We start from the raw sequence: 17,243 nt of genomic DNA on the forward strand, positions 1-17,243 counted from the left end.
ACTCCTCCCGCGCTCCCTATCTTTCTTCTTCTCCCTTCTCCCTTCCCGACCTCTCTCTCACAAACCTTGTCTCTGGCCCATGGATCCCGATGGAGCACCATGGATCCCAATGTGGAGCTCCACTGCGGCCAGATCTGACCTGGGAGCGGCCAGATCCGTGCGTCTCCGCATCGATCCGTGCGTCTCCGCCTCGATCCGCGCGCCTCCATGGTCCGCCGTCTTCTCGAGCGTCGGCGCTGCGCTCAGCCGCCGCCGTCCCATGCCATGGAAGCCTCCCTCCAAAACAACCTGCCATGGCCGCCTCCCTGCCTCTCCCGCAAGTGGGCCTCTGCGCGACCAGATCCGTTCCTCTGCGCCTCGCTCCGCGCGCCTCCATGGTCCTCCGTCTTCCCGAGCGCCGGCGCCGCGTGCAGCCACCGCCGTCCCATGCCATGGCCTCCTCCTGATGTCCAATTCTTTTTGTTGTTGCTATATTCAACCTCATCTCTGAAATTTTACATCTTGATGTGTTGCTGCTATATGCAGGTGTATCAAGTTTCACAAGGTCAGTGATTATTGAACCATCTGGTTAGGACGAACTTGTTCACGCTTTTCTTTGTGAACACCAAAATTTTGTTATTCCAGCCTAACGAGTTTGACAGGAGTCTGTACTGGAGGCATACAGTAGGAGCGCGGCGCTGAACAGTTGAACAAAACTCAGCTTCAATTAATCGAAATGGTACCTTGCTCTCACCTTTTCTCCACTACCGCAATTCTTTAAATTCCACTAGGTATACGCCCGTGCGTTGCACCGGGAGTTGAATTTTTTCTTTAACGCGACACGGGAGCATACGGGCACACATCATGATGCCGATAAAATAACAAAAAGGAGATTATGTTTTAGTTATGAAGCATAGAACTTCTGACAACTTTGACCTGAGATATACTAAAGCCAAAGAATATCACAGAGGGAAATCAAATTATCTGAACGACATGATGTTATTCCCCATAAGAAGTTAGATTTACATTTAAATTTATAATTTCCAAGTGGTCCTCTTTATATGTAAATAAAAAGGTGGGAGTCAATATTACAATGCACTTACCAAACATGTTTCTCTACGAAGAATTATCACCAAGAATCACCTGCCAATAATAAAAACTGAGAGCAAATCTCACTGTTCTTGCACACCCTTGAGAGCAGACCATTTTTTCCCTTCAGACTATACTCTCGTCTATGAACAGAAAAAGAGAACCATAGGAACTAAATTCAAGTCTGCAGAATAACACAAAGCATCATTAACAGTTTAGTAATATAATTACCATTTTTTTGCACACCATGTGAATGGAGACACACCATACCATCCTTGTTACCTTCTGACTGCACTTCTATTTGTGAGAATTCCAGTAAGTAGATGGCAATTTAGCAAAGGAGCTCATTTAACAGTTTGTATAGCGCATGTAGAAGCTAATCCGCCTGATGCTAATACGTGAATACAAGGAGCTCACCTCGGCTGGTGTGATGGACATGGCGAATGGAGTGCGAGGCAATGGCAGCCGTGGCGCAGCATCACCGGGAGGACGGCCTTGAGGTGCAGAGAAGAGATATCGGTACAATACATATCTCTACTTTACCTATGAGTTTGATATAGCTATGCATCTGATGTAAAGGTTGTTTAGGTAGCTCACATCTTTCGCCCCTTCTTAGGGCTACTCAGGTTTGCATTTTTTGCTTTCGTGGTTGGAAGCTCTTCTTCTGTAATTCCGTTGCTCTTCTCAACCCCGTTGCTTAAGCTCTTCTCAATTATTTCTGTAATTCTGTGAACCATAGTTGTGCGGTTATATGATTTTTGGTATTTGCTAAAGTGCGAGCTGTAAGGTTAGTACCTTATGCAACGTGCTAGCACCTACATATTCTCCAGAATTTTCTTCTAAAATGTCCATTTAGTACTGAGCCACAAATTTCAGAGAGAATCAGAATCTGTAGCCTTGCTCAGTAAGGCTCTAAATTGATGTAGTATCATCAGAATCTGTAGCCTTGCTCAGTTTTTTTTGTCTATAAATATATTATACTTCAATTCCGAGCTCGCACTGAAATCACACTTTGTCACAGGATGAATCAGAAACTGAAGATGACGATACAATGGACACAGAAGAAGCTTCCTCTGTCCTCATCGCCGCACTGTAGTCTTTCAGCCATGCTCTGGTGAATGATGACGGAGAAAAAGATACCGAAACTGCTCTACAGACGACAAAACAGTAGACGATGCCAGGACGATTAAGAATCCGACGGCCATGGCTTCCCTGTACACATGCATGTGTGGCTAGATTTCATTGTCGTGCATCAATCGTTCGTACTTCTGTTTTTTAGTCTATGGAGAATGTATGTGTATGCTGGTTCTATATACTCTATGCCTGGTTGGCAGGAGATCTCCTATATATGCGAGGTTTTGTATCCTTTTTTTTGCGAGAGATCCGGGAGGTTTTGTATGTTCTTAGGGGTTGCTATGCATCTTGCCTTGCATACTCAGCTAAATGTGGGCAGTGATGAAAATCGACGGAATCTCTGTTAAAAAGTATTTGTAATGGCTATCAGCATTCGATAATTTGTTCAGGGTTGTCCTGTTGTCTCTACCTAGGAAGGCCAAACAGGGTCGGCCGTCACCACAGATAAAAACATTGTCGAGCCTTACTTTTTGCAAGTTGCCTTATTTCAGTCATTACATTCCTATTGCACAAATGCTGCTAGATCGCACAGGGCATTTGTACTAGCAGGCAATCAATCACATAAGGTAACCAGAGGCAATCATTCCAAACGCAATCATTTCACATAAGGTAACCAGACATGATTAATCCTAACGCAATCAATTCATTCAATCACCTTCCTTCTTTCAAACAAACGGTGATCAATCTCTCCTTCCTTCTTTCATTGATACTGTGGTCAATATTTTTCCTTCTTTGACTATCACCATGGTTTAGCTGGCGCCAATTGATATTGAGAAAGTCGTATCAGCCAAATTATGTCTTTTTAGCTGGCGCCAATACAAAATGAGGAGCGCTTCTCTTCCCGCCATATCTCTAATGCCATGCTATAAAAGTCATGCAGCGTTCTGACCATGAGTCGTGTAGAACAGAAATCGGGTCTTGGCAAAGATGGGCTGTCCTGGCTCTAAGAGGATCATGGCACCACCACCTGTGAACTTCGTCCCCGCTCCCGTTGGCTCTCCCCCTCCGATCAACAGGCAACATTAGTTCCATTCCTGCTTTTAGCTGTTTGCATAAGTATAATCTGCATTATTGTTCTCTTTCTCAATGTTGACCAATTGCAGGCATGTAAGGTTCAACGAAATAGAGAACCTACACATATACAGTAGAGATTGGGACGCAACGGCAAAGGTTTTGTGTGCTCGCATCAAACATACTCAGAGTGGAACTGCCGTCTTTCACGCCATCCTCATCGACCAGACTGTAAGAATTCAAAATGTATACAGTAAATTTCATTGGGGGGTCAAAATGGAAGCAACATGCTGCTAATGTATGCAATAAATTTCACAAGGGTCAAAATGGATGCAATTGCATTCGATCCGTTTCAACCTATCGCATATCGCTTCATGGACAACCTACGTGCCGGCTCAGTATACTTTTTCAGTAAAGTTGGTTTCGAACCAGCAGGTGTGCATCTGCCAGTTGCTTTGTGCCTACCGTGTGACTTTTACATCGCCCTCCACTCGCGCACTGAAATACGTCTTGCAAGGGCCAGCATTAACATCACTACGTTGCCGCCACTATTCATAGATTTTATAAATGTCTTCAGCCTCAGAGACAGGATGCTTGCAGGTGCTTTGTATCATTTCACGATTAATTATGCTGACATGTGGTTGAGCCAGGCTTTGTTAATAAATTCTGAACATTTTTTGCCCAGATGTCATTGGTATAGTGATGCATGTCAGCCGCATAATGTTACACAGGTCATCCGACCGTACCACGCCATACCGACATGTGGTGCTAATGGACAGTCGGTAAGTACTTCATCCAAGTGGTTCATGTATAATACATTTTACTGTGTCACAGGGCTAACATTTCATTGCTCAAACAGGAGGGAGTTTATCTACCTACGCGTCTGGGACCAGCATGTGTCACGCCACTTGAGACGGTGGGGACTAGCGAAGCAGGGGCTCTGGACTTTAGGTGCCACACTGCTTGAGGTCAACAGAGCAAAACGTGAGTCCTTGCATTAACAAATAAAGTTTAACATTGGTTTGTATTGTTTGATTAAACCTATTTTGTAGGGTTTCTGAAAACGACATACATGAGCTAGCTTGTCTTTGAACCAGACAACCAGCAATCCTACGAGCTGGAGGCCTGCCGTGCCGCACTAGGAGATGCGGTTGGGTCCTTGCAGAACCGGGCCAGCTTGATCGTCCAACGACTGAGCCATGTTCACGTTCAACGAATGAGGAGGGTTCAAGTGTGATGCAAACTACACTGAAATGCTCTATAATGATCTGCCACATAGTGATTCGTCGCCTCTAAAACAGCTTCATATATAATCCAGCTTTTATACGTGTTGTCGTCGTTGTAAATCCAGCTGGTATTGAAATAAAACAAATAAATAAAGACGAGAATCTGTCCGGGATCAACTGCTATATCTATGTTCTTTCCGGGTCATTGCCTTCCCTATTAATTCCTTCCTATCCCCTGCGTAGAATCTGCGCATTAACTTTAATTAATTAATACGGGATCACCTTCCTATCCCGTGCATTGCATATAAGCCTAAATTCCACGCACAGTGTTATAAGCATACAAACCTCATGCACACTCCGTGCCATTGGTTTCAAAAAATTGTTCCCCTGCCTTGCAAGCTGATTTCCTGGGTGCCACGCCGCTAAGATAAACGCACACAGACTCCAGTCTAATTTGCTTCGGTAAGTCCTATGATTTATTCATGTTTATAGTTTGTAATTAGCCCCATGTTTGTGAGCATCGACTCTGAGCAAAATGCGTCCTGTTTGCTATTTGGGCTTCGAGCAGAATACAATAGTATGATTCAAACTAATACGTGAGGTTGCAGAAGGACACAATACCCACATAAAATCAGCAGCTGGATGGACCGGGAGAGGGGGGCCTCCATCCCCTTGCGATGTGTGGGCTGTAGCTCCTCTCCATGCCGCGGGAGCAAGCTCCAGCACACAGAGGCAGCTCAGCCTCCGTCTTACGCGCAGACGCCGTCTCCCGACCCGCCGTCACCGTATCACGCTCACCCACCATTTCCCGACCACCGCGCCTGCCATCACGGCCGACGGCACACGCAGCCCCCATCACCGTGGCCAGAACGTCTGCCTTCAAGGACGGCGGCCCGCACATCCTCAATGAGCAGAGCAAGGTAAAGCGCCGCCGGACGCGACATCGCCGACGAGCGTCCCAAATTGCCCGCGGCAGCGGCATGGATTTCGGCGCCGTCAGCCGCCGCTATCTCCTTCCTTTTCGTGATTGTCGGCGATAATTGGGGGATATTTTGCGTAGGGTTTCGACCGGATCTGGTTTTGTGATCCGGGGGTTGATCTGTGCCGTCCAGATGATCGAACGGTACGGTGCGCATCGTGGCACAGCTGTGGTGCCAGGCCCAAGTTGGGCCAATTCAGAACGGCCCATCTTTGTTGTCAAAATAAATTAGATCTCGCACGCGGGCCAAATGTCATAATAAGCTTCGTGTTCTCTCTTGTGCAACTGGGCCGAAATTAATTATATTTTCGCATGTTTACAATACATGGTCACATGTAAACAATCCTTATGTGATTGTGTGATGAAATGTAAACAGCAAGATGTGAACCATATGTTTGTATATATTCCCAGCTGCTATTAGTGTTACGGAAGTAAAGTATGTATCAGCATGGACAATCATTTTTCATGGCAATAAATTATAATTTATCATGTTCAGGTATACTAATATCAACTGCATTTCACTACTGTTCAATACTTTTGGCAAATAGCTAAAAGCATGAATAACTTTAAAGTCATTCATAATGTACAATAAGCGTGAAATTTATATGGAGTATGATGTAGAATACGCGTGCACTCTGCAAGCTAATTATATAGAAAAATGGACGGTGGCAACATAATTATCACTTTTTTTTGACACCGTCTTGCTTGCAGATGAAGTCTCCGGCACGATCGAGTGATCGTACTCCCTTTAAAGACATGGCGATATCTATGAACCAAAGTAATATTTATCATGTCAAACTCTAATAGCAAAAGTACTATTTAATGATCTAATGTTGTGTAAGTGTACAAAACCTCATGAAATATTACTGTTGTTGTTTTGTTGTTTAGGTGTCATCGATATTAGTAATGGAGCGGAACCTATGGATGCGAAAGAGCGCAAGCGGCAACGTGCTAGGGAACGATACGCGCAGATGGGTGAAGAAAAAAAAATGAACTACTTAAGAAGCGTCGTGAAGCCTATCAAGATAAGAAAGCTCGACTATTGGTTAATTCCCAAGAGACACGATCAGGTCCACACATGTCAGATGTTAAAGGTGCTAAATAGTAGGCATATCGTTACTTGCAAATATATCAATTTCATTTTTCCATGTTTCTAAGCAACTAAACCTGACGTGCCGTCGTTAGAACAAGAAGACACTTCTTGCAACAAGGAAAATATGGTTCCTCGTGAAGATAATGACTGGCTAAGAAGAAATGACACATACAGGAGGCAATTGATTGAATTGCCGGTTCAAAACGAAGAAAACCATATGACTGGTATAAATACAACCAATAAATCTTACTATATATGCTGATAATTCATTACTCATTGTTCTACGTATGTAATGATTCATTATTCTGTAGATATTATGGACTTCAACAGTTGCAGTACTGTTAGTCCCACATCATCCCATATTCAGCCACAACCCATAGATCCCAAAGAGCGAAGGAGGCAACGAGATAGGGAACGATATGCGAACATGGAGAGCAATAAAAAAGAAGCACTGTTGAAAAGACAACGTGAAGCCTATCAAAAAACAAAATCATCGACAGGTAAAATTTGCGCCAGACCAGTCAAAATTGTACATTCGTTGCATGTAACAAACCAGCACTCTGAAAATGTTGCCGCTTTCATGTGATTCAACAGAGAAAGTCAACGATACACGTGCTAATGATAGGGAACGGTATGCTCACATGGATAACAACAAGAAAGATGCACTGCTAGAAAGTAAGCGTGAAGCCTATCAGCAGACAAAATCTTCGACAGGTAATAATTGCACAACACAAATCATAATTGTTCCCTAATAGCCGACATCACACAAACAGTACTCTTATGGTGTTATACTTATCATTTGATTTCAACAGAGAAAATGGAAAGTAAACGTGCTAATGATAGGGAGCGGTATGCCAGTATGACTCATGAGGAAAAACATGCAAAGAGCGCTCGCCGCACGTCTTTGCGCAACACTCTCAACCAAGATTCCTTGGCCATGGAGAACCCATGTTACATCCCCAAGATAGTTCGCAAAAATGCAAGTTCATTTGGCCTCGATGGCTCCGTAGTCAGACGTGATTGGTCTATTCCCGAGCTCACGGGTTCCCCTATTTATATCCAGTCCGCTTCTGAGGATATATCGTGTGTGGAGACACCAGATATGGATGTCAGTATGGAGCCACGGAGAAAACATGTGACACCCGGGGAAAGGCAAGCTTTGATGGATCGTAGGAACCAAGCTTTTCATGCAAGTGGTAGGAAGAATAGACACACATCGATCGATGAAAACACGTCGATTGCGCTAGACGACGTAAATGTGTTTGAACATCCAACACAATCGGGAGCCATTAACAATGGTAATGTTCTTAACTTCGGTATTCTCATTCTCTAGAATTATTCACTGAAATTTTTATATTCTATTAATAGAAAGTACATCGCCATTGTGTGAGCCTAGCGAAATACATCTAGCACCCAACAATGATGTGAATGCATCGTTAGATCAACATCCAACAATGACGGTGGAAGGTGTCAATGGTTTTGAACTTCCTGCACAATCTGTCCTTGTCAATAATGGTAATGTTTTCTCTTAATTGTTTGAACATTATAAGATAAGTCGTCCATAATCATATTGATTATACTTTTATGTTGTATTCATAGAGAATACATCTCCAATTACCTGTGCGTTGCAAGAACATACAACACACTCACGAGCCAATGACGATGGTAAGCTTTTTTTATTAAATTCATGCACGATGATTTATTGGAGACATTAGCCTCATAAATAATTTTGGGATAGGTGATGGAGATGGTGTCATATTGGAGGACGACTCGGAAGACGAGGAAGGCTACATGTTCGCTGGGATGGGTATTTTAATCATGTTTCATGACGTCTCGTGTATATCATATGCATGTTTTTGTACTCATATTGTTAGTGCATTGCACAATTTCAGAGGAGGACAACGACGAGGATGTTAAAATGGAGGATGTTGACGATGACGACGACACTACTTCCATTTCAAACGTTCCAGATCCCTACGATATGGTTTATAGCAAACTCCCAACCAACACACACAAGCTGAAGTCGGTGGAGGACTGCAAACACTGCTATGCAAAGAAGTTCGAGCGTGAGTCCATGGGTTTTTGCTGCCGGAAGGGGAAGATCAAACTGGCCAACCCAAATACGCCACCCGAGCTCATGAGGCTATGGACAAGTGCAGACTCTGATTCCAGGTATTTTTGTGACAATATCAGGTTTTTCAACGGCCACTTCTCATTCACCTCACTATATTGTCACCTTTATAGTGATACCACCAACATATCAAAGCACCCTATCTATACATTTCGTGCCCATGGCCAAATGTACCACAACATACGGTCATTCGGCAAACAAGATGGTTTGGATCGTAGTCACTTGGAGCTCTACTTCTATGATGATGACCCCAGTTTAGAACACAGGTATCGCAGTTGCCGTAAAGAGCAGTGCCAGAAAGACAAAGAAGTAATCACACAATTGGTCAACATACTTCATGGCAACCCATACTCTGAACACCTCCGGAGTATGGGCCATGTTGATGATGTTGATGACTATCACATAACACTTAACCTTGACCAACGGATGGATCAAAGAAGATATAACACGCCGACCACTTCAGAGGTAGCTGCTGTGTGGGTGGAGGATAGTGAACGTCGAAGACAATTCGAAAATAGCGTCATCCTGCAAGGTAAGAATAGAGATATATATGGCATCAAGTCCTACCATGGATGCTATGATGCGTTGTCGTACCCTCTTTTCTTCCCTAGAGGTGAACTTGGGTGGCATACTGATATCCCGAAGGAAGGTGTGCCCTATGAAACTGTGATGGCAGCTCGTGCAGCTCGTCTAGCTCGTGGCCACACCAATAGGTCCTCCAATCCGTCAATCAATGACAACGCCAATGATGATGAAGGTTGGTGTTGCAATAAGTTGTTACATCACCGTCTATTTGAGGTGTGCTCTCAATCAACATCACCATCGATTTTCAATTTTGTATGCAGCTTCTGGAGGCAGGCTATGTGTATCTGTGAGGGACTACTACTGCTACAAATTCCAGATGCGTCCAGGGATATTCAACCCGATCCTCTTTGGCAAGCGTCTTTTTCAGCAGTTCGCGGTCGACACATACATCAAGATTGAGAACTCCCGGTTGGACTATATATGGGGTCATCAAGATAAAATAAGGGCGGACCTGTACCAAGGCTTGGTGGATAGCTTACATGCTGGTGAGGGTAGGGCAGATTCTGTTGGAAAACGCACAGTTCTAGCTACGTCATTTATCGGTGGTCCATGAGACATGAGGCATCGCTACATGGATGCTATGGCCTTAGTTAGGAGGTATGGAAAGCCAGACATCTTCCTCACAATGACATGCAACCCAAACTGGGATGAGATTAGGCAGGAGCTCTACCCTGGCCAGACACCTCAAGATCGTCCAGATCTCGTCGTTCGTGTTTTCAGGGCTAAGTTGGAAGAACTCAAAAATAAGCTACTTAAAAAGGATATCTTGGGCAAGGTGAGGGCTTATGTGTATGTGGTGGAGTTCCAAAAGAGGGGCCTGCCTCATGCGCACTTCCTGCTCATCATGGAGGGCCGATACAAGCTCACATGCCTCGAGCAGTATGATCGCCTTATCTCAGCCGAACTCCCCAACAAGAAGAAGTACCCAGAACTGTACAAGTTGGTCGTGAAACATATGATGCATGGACCTTGTGGTGCTTTGAATTTGAATCCTGAATGCCCTTGCACAAAGGGTCGTCCTTCTTGCAAGAATCACTATCCGCGGCCTTTCCACGCGGCTACCTTACAAGGCAAGGACTCTTACCCGCTATACAAACGACGTGAAGACGGGTGTAAAGCAATGGTTCGAAAGGAATGGCTAGATAATAGGTGGGTTGTCCCATACAACCCACACCTCTTGCGCTACTTCAACTGTCACATCAATGTTGAGGCATGCGGCAGCATAAAAGCCGTTAAATACCTGTTCAAATACATATACAAGGGCCATGATCGAGCATCTATTGTTGTAAGTGAGGCTGACAAAAATGGAGACATAGATGAGATCAAACAGTATAGAGATGCTAGGTGGGTGACTCCTCCAGAAGCATTGTGGAGGATATATGGATTTGAATTGAGTAAGAACTCACCACCCGTGAAGCAGCTACAACTCCATTTGCCAAACATGCACATGGTGTCATTCCAAGCGGCCCAAAATATTGAACGAGTAGTTAACCATGAAGGTGTTGAGAAGTCAATGCTTACGGAGTATTTTGAGGCAAACAGGTTACATGAGGATGCTCGTTCTATCTTGTACAGGGACTTCCCCGAGTGGTACACCTGGCAGAAAAGTCGGAATAATAAATATTGGAGAAAAAGGGTACGAGATACCGGTGGACAAATTGGAAGAATTGTGTCCGCTCATCCTGCCGAGGGGGAACGCTATTACTTGCGGGTCCTCCTAAACCATGTCACTGGCGCCACCTCTTATGAGGACCTAAGGACAGTTAATGGTGAGATCCTACCAACCTTTCGTGAAGCTGCCGAGAGAAGGGGATTGATCGAAGGAGACAACACACTGGATGAGTCCCTCACTGAATCCACATTATATGAGATGCCATCATCTCTACGGTGGCTCTTTGCAACGATACTGGTTTTTTGTGAGCCAAGCGATGTGCGCGGACTCTGGGAGAAGCACCTGGATGCAATGTCAGAAGACTATCGTCGTAGCAATCCATCCAAAGTTGCAGTTGAGCAATTGGTTCTAATAGATATCAGGAATATGCTACAATCAATGGGCAAGGAGATAGAGTCATTCCCTCTTCCCAAAATCCAGGAAGAATATGACACTTCCATCGGTGTGACAAGGGAGATCTTCGAGGAATCCACCATAGAGCTCAATGTTGAGGACACATATCTATCAGATTCACTTAATTCAGATCAGAGGGCCGCATACGATGAAATTATGTCTGCTATTGATCGTGATGAGGGTGGTGTCTTCTTTGTGGATGGGCCTGGAGGCACTGGAAAGACTTTTTTGTACAGAGCACTGCTCGCAATGGTACGTGGGCAGAAAAAAAATGCTATAGCGACAACTACGTCCGGTGTTGCTGCTTCCATAATGCCAGGAGGGAGAACAGCTCATTCACGGTTCAAGATACCGTTAGGCACTGATGATGGTGGGTTTTGTAGCTTTACAAAACAGAGCGGGACTGCAAAGCTCCTACAGTCAGCTTCTCTCATTATTTGGGATGAGGCTTCCATGACAAAGAGGCAGGCAGTGGAGGCGTTGGACAACAGTATGCGCGACGTGATGAGCCGACCAGACCTGCCGTTCGGTGGAAAGACAGTTGTGTTCGGTGGAGATTTCAGACAGGTCCTCCCTGTTGTCCGTAAGGGGTCTAGGGCTCAGATAATTAATTCATCGCTGCGTAGGTCTTACCTTTGGGATTCCATGCATCACCTTAAGTTGGTACGCAATATGAGGGCACATAGTGACCCATGGTTTGCATAATATCTATTGCGCATTGGTGATGGTAAGGAGGAGACAAATCAAGATGGCGAGGTCCGCCTTCCAGACGAGATATGTGTGTCGTCAACTGGGAAGGACACTGACCTTGATACACTGATAGACAATACTTTTCCTAGCCTTGATGCTAACACGTCAGACCCAGACTACATCACCTCCAGAGCAATCTTATCGACAACGAATGATTGCGTGGATAGGATTAATTTGAAGATGATCAGTCGATTCCAAGGAGATGAGATGGTGTACCATAGTTTTGATTGTGCGGTTGACGACCCTCATAACTACTATCCTCCTGAATTCCTTAACACATTGACCCCTAATGGGCTGCCCCCGCATGTGTTGAAGCTCAAGATTAACTGCCCTGTCATATTGCTCAGGAACATTGACCCCGCGAACGGACTTTGCAATGGCACGAGGCTGGTGGTTCGAGGATTCCAAAGGAATGTCATCGATGCAGAAATTGTCCTTGGCCAACATGCTGGAAAAAGGATCTTCTTGCCAAGGATTCCCCTTTGCCCCTCTGATGATGAGATGTTTCCTTTTCAGTTCAAGAGGAAGCAATTTCCAATAAGGCTCAGCTTCGCCATGACGGTTAACAAGGCACAGGGGCAAACTATCCCGAATGTCGGTATTTACTTGCCCGAGCCAGTGTTCTCTCACGGGCAGTTGTATGTTGCACTATCTAGATCCACCGCTAGAAAGAATGTCAAGATTCTTGCCGTCCCTGATGCTGGTAATAAGAAAAGAAACTCAAATGACAGCAAAAAGAAGAGTTCAACTTGCAGCAAAAACGAGAGCTGCGATTATCTTGTTGGTACGTACACGAAGAACATTGTCTATAAAGAGATCCTTACATCATAGGTGAGAAATTTGGCAGTTATATTTCCACTCTATCATTTTATTACGTATGGCAATATTTTTATTTCACAATAAAATTAGATAATGAAATAGTTTTTAATTTATCTGAGATTTATTTTGTGCAGGTCACCTCTGTCCTGGAGTCATTTGTGTTAATAACTTGCATCTTGTTATCATGTGTTACTGAGAGAAACCGGACCAGTGTACCTAAGTATAAATTGTTGAGTGCATGAATACCAGAGCTGAAGTGAAAATTATGCTTGTCTTTTGATATGTTTTATCTTGAGTAGAGGAAGATGGTTCATGTCCAAGCAAATCACCTACCTGCAAGCTTCTTGACATCTCACTAATTCGATATTTTATTTCGCTTCACTCTTTTCTGATATGTAAAATCATGCATAATATTTTCAATGTAGTTGATGTATATACTTTCCAAGGTAGCTTGCTGAAATGATGATGAAGTATTTGTACATTGTATTTGAGGCCTAGATGCGACTTGTAAATTAGGGCTATAATTTTTGAAATATGCTTTACATTACAAATTATTATGTGCATTAGGTTTTTTGAAAATTCGAAAATGTAAGGTGTATATGGCTTTAACTTTTTTTTAGTAGAAAAAAAATGTGCGCTTCATTCAACCAAAGATAATGTTCTTACTATTAGCTTTACATTTATTTTTTTAAAGAGGGACGGCCTCTCTGAATTTCATTTAACTGGAACCATAATATGTTATCAGCTCATAGACTATGTAGAATAAAATGAGGGCTATGATCCAGCCAACGTGCTTCTGCGCCACTCACGCACAGTCATGAGTATCAACGTTTGCTCTCCTGGTAGCAAAACGAATATCATCAGAAGACTTAAAAAATGCACTGCTTTGTGTTTCCATCTTATCCGCCATAGACTAGCCAAATTTGTCGCTGGATGGGATGTTTCCACTCAGAGTAAGAGTATACGAGACAATAAAACGGAGCGATATCTCTGGCGATTTTCTTGCTCCCTATCGGTAAACAAATCAGATGGAAGCAATCATGTTTATGTAGGGAAGATAATCGCGGAGATTGCCCTATGTAGGGAAGATAATCGCCGAGATTGCAGGGCAGTTAAGGCCGCGCGTCACATGCAGGAAGAAATTCCCAAGTTCAGCGGAAGGGAAGTATAAATAATAAAGCAAGGCTGCTCGCACTACCCCATTGACGCCCTGCATAGGTCTCTTTCTTCTCTCTCTGGCCGATCCTTTGTGGGCACGTTCATCAGTCGTGGAAGAGAACCTGTATACGTTGGGGAAACGACGGCAGCCGGGACGGGCTCACCGGTGTAAAGCACTTCAAGGCCGTCCTCTCGGTGACGCTGCGCTACGGCCGCCGTTGCCTCTGCGCTCCACTCGCCATGTCCGTCGCACCCGCCGAGGTGAGCTCCTTGCATTCACGTATTAGCAACAAGCGGATCAGCTTCCACAGGCGCTATACAAACAACCACCACATTTTTTATTCAATTAAGCTTTACTTATGTCTATGTTGTTTCAGATGGATCTGAATGAGATAAAAGAAAATGCATGTGCTATTAATTTTACTGAAAGGAAGGAATACATCATGTCCTTCCCTAGCAAAACCAAGTTAGTGAATATCCATGACACAACCTTGACACGTCGAGATTTGGAATGTCTTTTAGAAGATGAGATATGGGTGGAGAGCGAGGTCAGCTAAAATATATTCCGATGATCATACTTACACACTTCAAGAATGTCTAATTTATTTGTTACTTTTTCTACTATAGGTCATAAATGCATATATTTACTGTCTAAGAGTCCAGGATAAATTTTGTACAGCGGGTGCACGTGTATTCTTGGAAACTACATATGATTCAGGAATACTTAAGCGAGATGGTGAAATTCCTATAAGCCTTGAGAGTCATCACCACATCGTTGAAAAGGTGCTTAAGTATCTACAACATGACATGGTTAGACTAATTTTCCTACCTATGGTTCTATCATTTGTTATCAATTTGTTTACCTAGCCGGGGCAACGACTTGTATATTATGTGTCAGTTGTTCATTCCAATCAATATGAACCAAACGCATTGGTATCTATCTGTTGTCAATATCGAACAACGCGAGATACAAGTACTCGATTCTTTTGGTTCTCGAATGAGCCGAGCTGATCTACAACTTACGGTATGATTTTACTATATCTGTACTTGGAATTCATGCATTTAGTTTCACCTATATTATCATACTCTTTTTTCTATTTAACAGCTTCAGGGGCTTGAGGCGCATTTAAAGATTGCTTCTAAGATGAATGGGTTTAACCTAGGTACTTGGCCAGATATTGATGTAACTAGATGGACTATAAAAGGGTATATTCAAGATCGAATTCAATCTGATGGGTATGTTTGAAATCATCACATGAGAAAATGCGAAATGAGAGCAGCAGTAACAATTATTGATTATTATTCAACAATTCCTTATGTTTGCTTATTACTAATGTGCCCAATATTTTTAACCAATAGATCATCTTGCGGCTTGTTCATGCTACAATTCATTGAATACTGGACAGGACACAAACTGTCACATCCTGTTACACAGGTAATTCGTGAAGGACGACAAAAGTGTATTGCATATCTAATTCAATGTTGTAATATATTGATTCTAATTACTTTTTTTGCAGGAAGATGTCAAACCCTTCAGGCAAAAAGTAGCAATCATTCTCCATGAATCAGATCTGAACGATATAAAAGGAACTCCTGAGTACCATAATCCAGCAGACGATATAATAGATACTGACGGTGTTGAAATATTGGACCCGCCACCTGCCGTGGTTGTTCTGAGAATGCCACTTAATAAAAATGAGCTACTTTTCAAACTTCGAGGTCATATCATGTCCATTCATAATGCAGATTCCCGAGAGTAAGTCAACTTTCAAAATAACAATATCTGCATTTATGTATATTATTTTTTCACTATATCGTTGATGCTATGGTTTATTTGATAGGAAAGAATGGATCCGTAGCTCCAAGCCCTACCCACTAAGTATAAGTCTTAGACAACTACAAGACTTACTAAAGAATACACGGGCTATTGATGTCGACATTTTTAACATGGTTGTTCGAGTAAATGCTACAGACGACATTCAATGGGCTAAAGACACTCAGTATCACTATATGGATCTCAGATTTTCTGTAAGTTATTAAAATCTAATAATACTTATTTTTTACGGCGACGAGCACATATAATTGCAACCATAAACGCATAGAATTTTAATAATCCTTTACTTTCCTCTCAGATGAAACTAAATGACTCTACACAAGATCCAAAACTCCGTTTACCATTTGATGCCCAACGCTACATTATTGCAAAACTATTTCATTGTTGGCCTGATATGTGCTTTGACGTCTCGGTGTGCAAGTTGGTAATCATACTTCCCATCTCTGTGTGTGCTTTTCACCCCCCATATTTTATTTCTAAAGCCTACTTCACACAGATTTTGTTGTCGTTTTGTACAACCGGTCGCTTCATCCTCTTCTTGTTCGACCTATTGGATAGAACAATCACTATACTCGACCCTCTTCCCCTATTGGATGCATGGAAAAAAGAATCCTTCACAGAAGGACATATTTAAGATTCAATGTATTTCATTCCATCTAAACATAGCATTACAAGATGCAATTCCTGGCTGGAATGATGATGTTTTTAGATGGCGTCGCATCATACCAATTGGAGTTCCAAAAAACCCAAACAGGTTATAACCTTAACATTCCAATTATTTGACCATATTTTCATCTATCATATTGCTAATAACATTTACTCCTATGCAGCAATATGTCTGGGTTTTTAGTTTTAAAGATTATGCGCACGTGGCATGATCATGAACATGGATTACCAGTTGTCCCGGTGAGTACTCTACATTCACCATTCATGTGTCCTTTTAGATGTGAGCCTTGCATGACAGCATAATTCACGTGCAGGACGATTATGACCTACGGAATCAGGTGTTGGTACACTTGCTGTCGTACAAGGACAATGAATGCGTAGAAAATATTCCACAAGTCGTGCGTGATTTGGTGAAGAGAATTGGGATAAACTTTTTTTAGTCGGAGAATCATATGTGTTATTTTATGACAACAGCGATGATCAATTAAGGCGCTTGAGGATATTGGTTATTATAAGGTTTCAGTAAGATGCATTGCTGGAGCAAAATGTAAGTTTAATTACCAAAAGCATACCGTGTGATGTTGCAAGTTACTGAAATCCTAGACAGATCTTGAGAAACCAAGAATGACATTACCACCTGTTCCTCCATCGACACCTGCAATATTTTGGTAATTATAATGAAATTCTGGGTGCATCAAAACTAGACTAAGTAGCAGAAAATAAC

The 17,243-nt window shown here is 42.9% G+C and overlaps 3 long non-coding RNA genes across 3 annotated transcripts; 2 read left to right on the plus strand and 1 right to left on the minus strand.

The window, feature by feature from the left end:
• Positions 1-2,782: 2,782 nt before the first annotated feature.
• LOC123119607 (uncharacterized) lies at positions 2,783-5,555 on the minus strand. The gene is made up of 3 exons (XR_006458765.1): positions 5,065-5,555; positions 3,338-3,442; positions 2,783-3,246 (listed from the first exon to the last, which is right to left on the minus strand). It is a non-coding gene; the product is annotated as an uncharacterized lncRNA (long non-coding RNA).
• Positions 5,556-15,213: 9,658 nt separating this feature from the next.
• Positions 15,214-15,677, plus strand: LOC123124410 (uncharacterized). Its single transcript, XR_006461072.1, has 3 exons — positions 15,214-15,255; positions 15,379-15,454; positions 15,537-15,677. It is a non-coding gene; the product is annotated as an uncharacterized lncRNA (long non-coding RNA).
• A 786-nt stretch (positions 15,678-16,463) lies between these two features.
• LOC123124411 (uncharacterized) lies at positions 16,464-16,979 on the plus strand. Its single transcript, XR_006461073.1, has 3 exons — positions 16,464-16,607; positions 16,684-16,759; positions 16,834-16,979. It is a non-coding gene; the product is annotated as an uncharacterized lncRNA (long non-coding RNA).
• Positions 16,980-17,243: the final 264 nt, after the last annotated feature.

The sequence above is a fragment of the Triticum aestivum genome, chromosome 5D (genome assembly GCF_018294505.1).
Source record: "Triticum aestivum cultivar Chinese Spring chromosome 5D, IWGSC CS RefSeq v2.1, whole genome shotgun sequence".
NCBI lineage: Eukaryota > Viridiplantae > Streptophyta > Magnoliopsida > Poales > Poaceae > Triticum > Triticum aestivum.